Consider the following 8,906-nt stretch of genomic DNA (forward strand, 5'->3'; position numbering starts at 1 on the left):
AAATAGTGTCACATAATAGGTTATTCTAAAATTTCTCTTTCAGGAATTCTCCTGATTTTTCTTCTATTTATCTTCACTCTTTTTAATGATTAAAGATAGTTTACTTCCCATAATCTCCTAAAGAATCTCTTCCAACAAGTTGTTAAAAATGAAAGCCCTACAATTGGGACGCAAATTAGTTTAGTTGTACTCTTGTGGGGTGTGTAGCATTGTGCCCATAATATTTGAAGGCATAGGCTAAAAGCAACAAATTCTCCTTGAAATATTAACTTTACCTGCAAATTTTTTGAAAAGTTAATTAATTTATTTCAAGTATTTCAAATATCATTTTTATAATCAAAGCAATTTATATAGAATAGAATTTTGATAACATAAAAAGTTTTAAAATTCTTATGTTCACTAGTTTGCCAGCGTATCATCAAATAAAACACTTTTTATATATTTTATTTCCTCAGAGAATTATGCCCTGTTGTTGTCTTTTATATTATGGTTAAAATATATAGGCCTTGGTGTGTTCATAATATTCACTTATAACATTTAATAGCTTCCCACGAGATAACTTCTTATAAGAAAACATGATTGTGCAGAAATAGATTTATAATGCCTTTAAAAATTCTTTACCAAGTTTGTAATATCTCATGAATATGGAAGCTATATCACATAAATAAGAAAATTCTAGATGTGGATGTGAACTAGAGAAACACTATTATATAGACAAGAACAATTAATTACTGATTAAATAATTATTTTATTATTCATATCCTGCCTTCATCGATGTGACCATTTGCTTTATTAACTCAGTTAATCTGAGAGATATCTTGAAATATTTGTTAACAACGCTATCAGTTATATTCAGTGGTAAACCATGAAAAAATCTGAGGTAATTTACCTTGTAAAGTGAGTTTTAAACCTGAATGGGTTAGTTCTTTTTCTACAAGATGAAATTTACTGGATTACTTTTTAAAATCTCTATTCTTTGTGCTCCGTATACGCAATCAAGGGGCACTAGTAATGATGAGATAAGCTGAGAGCGACAGCTATAGGTTTAGTTGGTGATACCTGTGTCAGTGTGGTAGTTTCTGCTGGAATCTGGTCCCAATGGAAGAGGTGAACCCCAGTGGGCGAACGGCACAGATGTGTGAGCTGGAGCTCGAGACGACTCTTCTGGGCTCTATATGTTATTGGCTCTTGTTATCAAAGAAGCTTCAGTATTTTCCAGCTCTTCATGAACATGTGAGAAAGCAGTTCATATTTGTACTTCAGGCTTCACAATTTGCATCTTCTATTACGGAGAAAGGCGATTTTTAAGCAGGGGAGATGAATGGGCAATATAATTTAAAGGGTCATGCCCATTTTGCACAGAATTCAAACACTGAACTTTAAAAAAAAAAAAAAAAAGCACAAAAAAGGCCACCATCACCACTATGACCACCACCAAATACTATGATTCTAAATATAATCCCTATATCAGACACTAGTTTGGGCTCTAAATAGAAACTGTATGTAATGAGATATTTAAATCCATCTTCTAAACTATGCTAGTGTTAGCTAAGTGAAAATATTAATACATGAATACTAATAGTCCATTATTCTCCACAGTTATCTGAAGGAGATTTTGAAAAATTAAGTTTTATTAGATGAAGAGCCAGTCAATCCCTGGTTCCTTTAAAATATATCTAAATTCAATTGCTTTATTCTTCGAAACATTTTTTCAGAACATAAACTTTTTACAGTCTGTTTTTCAGAACATAAACTTTTTACAGTCTGTTTTTCAATTCATTCCAATACAAGTATGCTCTATATTCTCTAAATATACTCTCTCTATATAAACTTCAGGCTTTGAGGTTTTTGGTTCCCTTCCCCTTCCGTCTGTACTCTAATTATAAAGAGTAGAAATATATTGGCTTCCCCCTTAGTAGTCTAAAGTGGCATTTCCAATGGTGTAATGGATAAACGGTGACAGTGCAGTTGGAATATATGCGTTTCAACTCAGTAGAAAAAGATTGACAGCTTTATCTGTTTTCACCATTCAATAAAGATAAAAAACACAATAAAGAAATGTATTTCAATTGTGGATTTCATTCCTTCAAAAAAAAACCATTTTGGAGTGGTACATTTGCAAGAGTTTTCCATTGAGTTCTAGTATGGAGAAATGATGACAAAAGAAAAACCTACTTTGATGTAAAAACAAGTTGTTACGGAAATTTTCAAACAGAATGAGTGTAATAAAAAAATAACCCTATGTAGCCTGAGAAAGAGGAATATTATTTATGTTCTGGCTATATGTTCTTTCTGGCTTTGCTATAGTCCCTTCTTATTCATGTCTTGCTCTCTCAAACTGCTATAGACTTCATCTAAAACAACCATCTGGTAAGCTCAACACTCAACACCACTGTAATTGGAATATTAGAACCTGAAAACATTTGCTTAGGCCTTAGCTTCTCACATATGGAAGTCCATTAAACATTTCCATTTCTTCCTAATCACTAACTTTCTGCACTTAACCAAAAAGTCAATTCTCTGATCTACTTCTTTATCATTTTTCTTTACAATATTATACCTCTTTACAGCAATTTTTCTTTTTAAACCAATGATATACTGTAATAATTATTTTCATCATGAAACATGTATGCCCCATTATTTCTAAATAGTTCACTAATTCTTTAATCTTTCAAATTCAAAATAGTTCTCTTAGTCTTTACTACGATTATGCTTCACCTTACAAATTACCTTCTCCAATTCTAAAAAATGACTTTACCCAGATTACTGAATCTTTTACAGCACTGTGCTAAGCGCTTTGCAGGTATTATCTCATTTAATCCTGAAATAATTTGAAATTTATAAAAAATACATATTATATTTTTTATTATTAGGTGATAATACAACATAGTAGGCATTGTTAACTTCTTGTTGGCTTTTCCTTCTGTTTTAATTTCAGTAACACACATATGTAGATAAACACAAAAACATCCAAAACTCACAGTACCTTGCAGAGCCTGTGATTTCATGTAAGCTCAGCTTTCAGTTAGCACCAAGAGAAAAAAAAGAAACAAACTTAAAGAACTCAAAATTTCAAAATGTGGAAAAGAGGAGGATGTTAAGAAAATGTTAGCAATGGGAACACAATATTTATCATCTATGATGTATACTACTTAAAAATAATCTTGGTGATATCACATTTTTCAAAATTTTATTTATGCTCTATTTCACTGATTATAACAATTAAAAATCAATATGCATTTTCTGACTTCCTTTATATACTAAACACATTGGAAATTTATTTTACTTTCGGCCTTAGTATTTTAATAATATGAGCTAACAGGTCACACCTATTAGTATTCAGTATTTTGCTTTTTTTTTTTTAACGTCTTTATTGGAGTATAATTGCTTTATAGTGGTGTGTTAGTTTCTGCTTTGTAACAAAGTGAATCAGCTATACACATACATATATCCCCGTATCTCCTCCCTCTTGTGTCTCCCTCCAACACTCCCTATCCCATCCCTCTAGGTGGTCACAAAGCACAGAGCTGATCTCCCTGTGCTATGCGACTGCTTCCCACTAGCTATTTTTTTACATTTGTTAGTATATATAAGCCCATGCCACTCTCTCACTTCGTCCCAGCTTACCCTTCCCCCTCCCCGTGTCCTCAAGCCCATTCTCTACATCTGTGTCTTTATTCCTCTCTTGCCCCTAGTTTCTTCAGAACCATTTTTTTTTTTTTTTAGATTCCATATATATGTGTTAGCATATGGTATTTGTTTTTCTCTTCTGACTTACTTCACTCTGTATGACAGACTCTAGGTCCATCCACCTCACTACAAATAACTCAATTTTGATTCTTTTTATGGCTGAGTAATATTCCATTGTATATATATGCCACATCTTCTTTATCCATTCATCTGTTGATGGACACTTAGGTTGCTTCCATGTCCTGGATATTGTAAATAGCGCTGCAATGAACATTGTGGTGCATGACTCTTTTTTTTTAAATTAATTAATTAATTAATTAATTAATTAATTAATTTTGGCTGTGTTGGGTCTTCGTTTCTGTGCGAGGGCTTTCTCTAGTTGTGGCGAGTGGGAGCCACTCTTCATCGCTGTGCACGGGCCTCTCACTGTCGCGGCCTCTCTTGTTGCGGAGCACAAGCTCCAGACGCACAGGCTCAGTAGTTGTGGCTCATGGGCCTAGTTGCTCCGCGGCATGTGGGATCTTCCCACATGCCAGGGAGCAACTAGAGACCAGGGCTCGAACCTGTGTCCCCTGCATTGGCAGGCAGATTCTCAACCACTGTGCCAGCAGGGAAGCCCATGACTCTTTTTGAATTATGGTTTTCTCAGGGTATATGCCCAGTGTGTGATTGCTGGGTCGTATGGTAGTTCTATTTTTAGTTTTTTAAGGACCCTCCATACTGTTCTCCATAGTGGCTGTATCAACTTACATTCCCACCAACAGCGCAAGAGGGTTCCCTTTTCTCCACACCCTCTTCAGCATTTATTGTTTGCAGATTTTTTGATGATGGCCATTCTGACTGGTGTGAGGTGATACTTCATTGCAGTTTTGACTTGCATTTCTCTAATGATTAGTGTTGTTGAACATCCTTTCATGTGTTTGTTGGCAATCTGTATATCTTCATTGGAGAAATGTCTGTTTAGGTCTTCTGCCCATTTTTGGATTGGGTTGTTTGCTTTTTTGATATTGAGCTGCATGTGCTGCTTGTAAATTTTAGAGATTAATCCTTTGCCAGTTGCTTCATTTGCAAATATTTTCTCCCACTCTGAAGGTTGTCTTTTCATCTTGTTTATGGTTTCCTTTGCTGTGCAAAAGCTTTTAAATTTCATTAGGTCCCATTTTTTAATTTTTGTTTTTATTTCCATTTCTCTAGGAGGTGGGCCAAAAAGGATCTTGCTGTGATTTATGTCATAGAGTGGTTCTGCCTATGTTTTCCTCTAAGAGTTTTATAGTGTCTCACCTTACAGTTAGGTCTTTAATCCACTTTGAGTTTATTTTTGTGTATGGGGTTAGGGAGTGTTCTAATTTCATTCTTTTACATGTAGCTGTCCAGTTTTCCCAGCACCACTTATTGAAGAAGCTGTCTTTTCTCCATTGTATATTCTTGCCTCCTTTATCAAAAATAAGGTGACATATGTGCGTGGGTTTATCTCTGGGCTTTCTATCCTGTTCCATTGATCTATATTTCTGTTTTTGTGCCAGTAACATACTGTCATCATTACTGTAACTTTGTAGTATACTCTGAAGTCAGGGACCGTGATTCCTCCAGCTCCATTTTTCTTTCTCAAGATTGCTTTGGCTATTCGGGGTCTTTTGTGTTTCCATACAAATTGTGCAATTGTTTGTTCTAGTTCTGTGAAAAATGTCATTGGTAGTTTGATAGGGATTGCATTGAATCTGTAGATTACTTTGGATAGTAGAGTTATTTTCACAATGTTGATTCTTCCAATCCAAGAACATGGTATATCTCTCCATCTGTTTGTATCATCTTTAATTTCTTTCATCAGTGTCTTATAGTTTTCTGCCTACAGGTTTTTTATCTCCTTAGGTAGGTTTATTCCTAGGTATTTTATTCTTTGTGTTGCAATGGTAAATGGGAGTGTTTCCTTAATTTCTCTTTCAGATTTTTCATCATTAGTGTATAGGAATGCAAGAGATTTCTGTGCAATAATTTTGTATCCTGCTACTTTACCAAATTCATTGATTAGCTCTAGTAGTTTTCTGGTAGCATCTTTAGGATTCTCTATGTATAGTATCACGTCATCTGCAAACAGTGACAGCTTTACTTCTTCTTTTCCGATTTGGATTCCTTTTATTTCTTTTTCTTCTCTGATTGCTGTGGGTAAAACTTTCAAAACTATGTTGAATAACAGTGGTGAGAGTGGACAACATTGTCTTGCTCCTGATCTTAGAGGAAATGGTTTCAGTTTTTCACTATTGAGAATGATATTGGCTGTGGGTTTGTCATATATGGCCTTTATTTTCTTGAGGTAAGTTCCCTCTATGCCTACTTTCAGGAGGGTTTTTATCATAAATGAGTGTTGAATTTTGTTGAAAGCTTTTTCTGCATCTATTGAGATGATCGTATGGTTTTTCTCCTCTAATTTGTTTCTAAGGTGTATCACATTGATTGATTTGCATATATTGAAGAATCCTTGCATTCCTGGGAAAAACCCCACTTGTTCATGGTGTATGGTCCTTTTAATGTGCTGGTGGATTCTGTTTGCTAGTATTCTGTTGAGGATTTTTGCATCTATGTTCATCAGTGATATTGGCCTGTAGTTTTCTTTCTTTGTGACATCTTTGTCTGGTTTTGGTATCAGGGTGATGGTGGCCTCATAGAATGAGTTTGGGAGTGTTCCTCCCTCTGCTATATTGTGGAAGAGTTTGAGAAGGATAGGTGTTAGCTCTTCTCTAAATATTTGATAGACTTCGCGTGTGAAGCCATCTGGTCCTGGGCTTTTGTTTGTTGGAAGATTTTTAATCACAGTCTGAATTTCAGTGCTTATGAATGGTCTGTTTATATTTCTATTTCTTCCTGGTTCAGTCTAGGAAGGTTGTGCTTTTCTAAGAATTTGTCCATTTCTCCCAGGTTGTCCATATTATTGGCATAGAGTTGCTTGTAGTAATCTCTCATGATCCTTTGTATTTCTGCAGTGTCTGTTGTAACTTCTCCATTTTCATTTCTAATTCTATTGATTTGACTCTTCTCCCTTTTTCTCTTGATGAGTCTGGCTAATGGTTTATCAATTTTGTTTATCTTCTCAAAGAACTAGCTTTTAATTTTATTGATCTTTGCTATTGTTTCCTTCATTTCTTTTTCCTTTATTTCTGATCTCATCTTTACGATTTCTTTCCTTCTGCTAACTTTGGGTGATTTTTGTTCTTCTTTCCCTAATTGCTTTAGGTGTAGTGTTAGGTTGTTTATTTGAGATGTTTCTTGTTTCTTGAGGTAGGATTGTAATACTATAAACTTCCCTCTTAGAACTGCTTTTGCTGCATCCCGTAGGATTTGGGTTGTCGTATTTTCATTGTCATTTGTTTCTAGGTATTTTTTGATTTCCCCTTTGATTCCTTCAGTGATTTCTTGGTTAATAAGTAGTATATTGTTTAGCCTCCATGTGTTTGTATTTTTTACAGGTTTTTTTCCTGTAATTGATATCTAGTATCATAGCATTGTGGTCGGAAAAGATACTTGATATGATTTCAGTTTTCTTAAATTTATGAAGGCTTGGTTTGTGACCCAAGATATGATCTATCTTGGACAATGTTCCTTGAGCACTTGAGAAGAAAGTGTATTCTGTTGTTTTTGGATGGAATGTCCTATAAATATCAATTAATTCTATCTTGTTTAATGTGTCATTTAAAGCTTGTGTTTCCTTATTTTTTTTCATTTTGGATGATCTGTCCATTGGTGAAAGTAGGGTGTTAAAGTCCCCTACTATGATTGTGTTACTATTGATTTCCCCTTTTATGGCTGTTAGCATTTGCCTTTTGTATTGAAGTGCTCCTATGTTGGGTGCATAAATATTTACAATTGTTATATCTTCTTCTTGGATTGATCCCTTGATCATTATGTAGTATCCTTCTTTGTCTCTTGTAATAGTCTTTATTTTAAAGTTTATTTTGTGTGATATGGGAATTGCTACTCCAACTTTCTTTTGATTTCCATTTGCATGGAATATCTTTTTCCATCCCCTCAATTTCAGTCTGTATGTGTCCCTAGGTCTGAAGTGGGTCTCTTGTAGACAGCATATATATGGGTTTTGTTTTTGTATCCATTCAGCCAGTCTATGTCTTTTGGTGGCAGCATTTAATCCATTTACATTTAAGGTAATTATCGATATGTATGTTCCTATTTCCATTTTCTCAATTGTTTTGGGTTTGTTATTGTAGGTCTTTTCCTTCTCTTGTGTTTCCTGCTTAGAGAAATTCCTTTAACATTTGTTGTAGAGCTGGTTTGGTGGTGCTGAATTCTCTTAGCTTTTTCTCGTCTGTAAAGGTTTTAATTTCTCCATGAAATCTGAATGAGATCTTTGCTGGGTAGAGTAATCTTGGTTGTAGGTGTTTCCCTTTCATCACTTTAAATATGTCTTGCCACTCCCTTCTGGCTTGCAGAGTTTCTGCGGAAAGATCAGCTGTTAACCTTATGGGGATTCCCTTGTATGTTATTTGTTGTTTTTCCCTTGCTGCTTTTAATATTTTTTCCTTGGTATTTAATTTTTGATAGTTTGATTAATATGTGTCTTGGCGTGTTTTTCCTTGGATTTATCCTATATGGGACTCTCTGCTCTTCCTGGACTTGATTGACTATTTCCTTTCCCATATTAGGGAAGTTTTCAACTATAATCTTTTCAAATATTTTCTAAGTCCCTTTCTTTTTCTCTTCTTCTTCTGGGACCCCTATAATTCAAATGTTGGTGCGTTTAATGTTGTCTCAGAGGTCTCTGAGACTGTCCTCAATTCTTTTCATTCTTTTTTGTGTATTCTGCTCTTTAGTAGTTATTTCCACTATTTTGTCTTCCAGATCACTTATCCATTCTTCTGCCTCAATTATTCTGCTATTGATCCCTTCTAGAGAATGTTTAATTTCATTTATTGTGTCGTTCATCATTGTTTGTTTGCTCTTTATTTCTTCTGGGTCCTTGTTAAACGTTTCTTGTATTTTCTCCATTCTATTTCCAAGATTTTGGATCATCTTTACTATCATTACTCTGAATTCTTTTTCCGGTAGACTACCTATTTCCTCTTCATTTGTTTGGTCTGGTGAGTTTTTACCTTGCTCCTTCATCTGCTGCATATTTCTCTGTCTTCTCATTTTGCTTAACTTACTGAATTTAGAGTCTCCTTTTTGCAGGCTGCAGGTTCGTAGTTCCCATTGTTTTTGGTGTCTAC

The sequence above is a fragment of the Balaenoptera physalus genome (genome assembly GCF_965194825.1).
Source record: "Balaenoptera physalus genome assembly, chromosome: 13".
NCBI classification, from domain to species: Eukaryota; Metazoa; Chordata; class Mammalia; order Artiodactyla; family Balaenopteridae; genus Balaenoptera; species Balaenoptera physalus.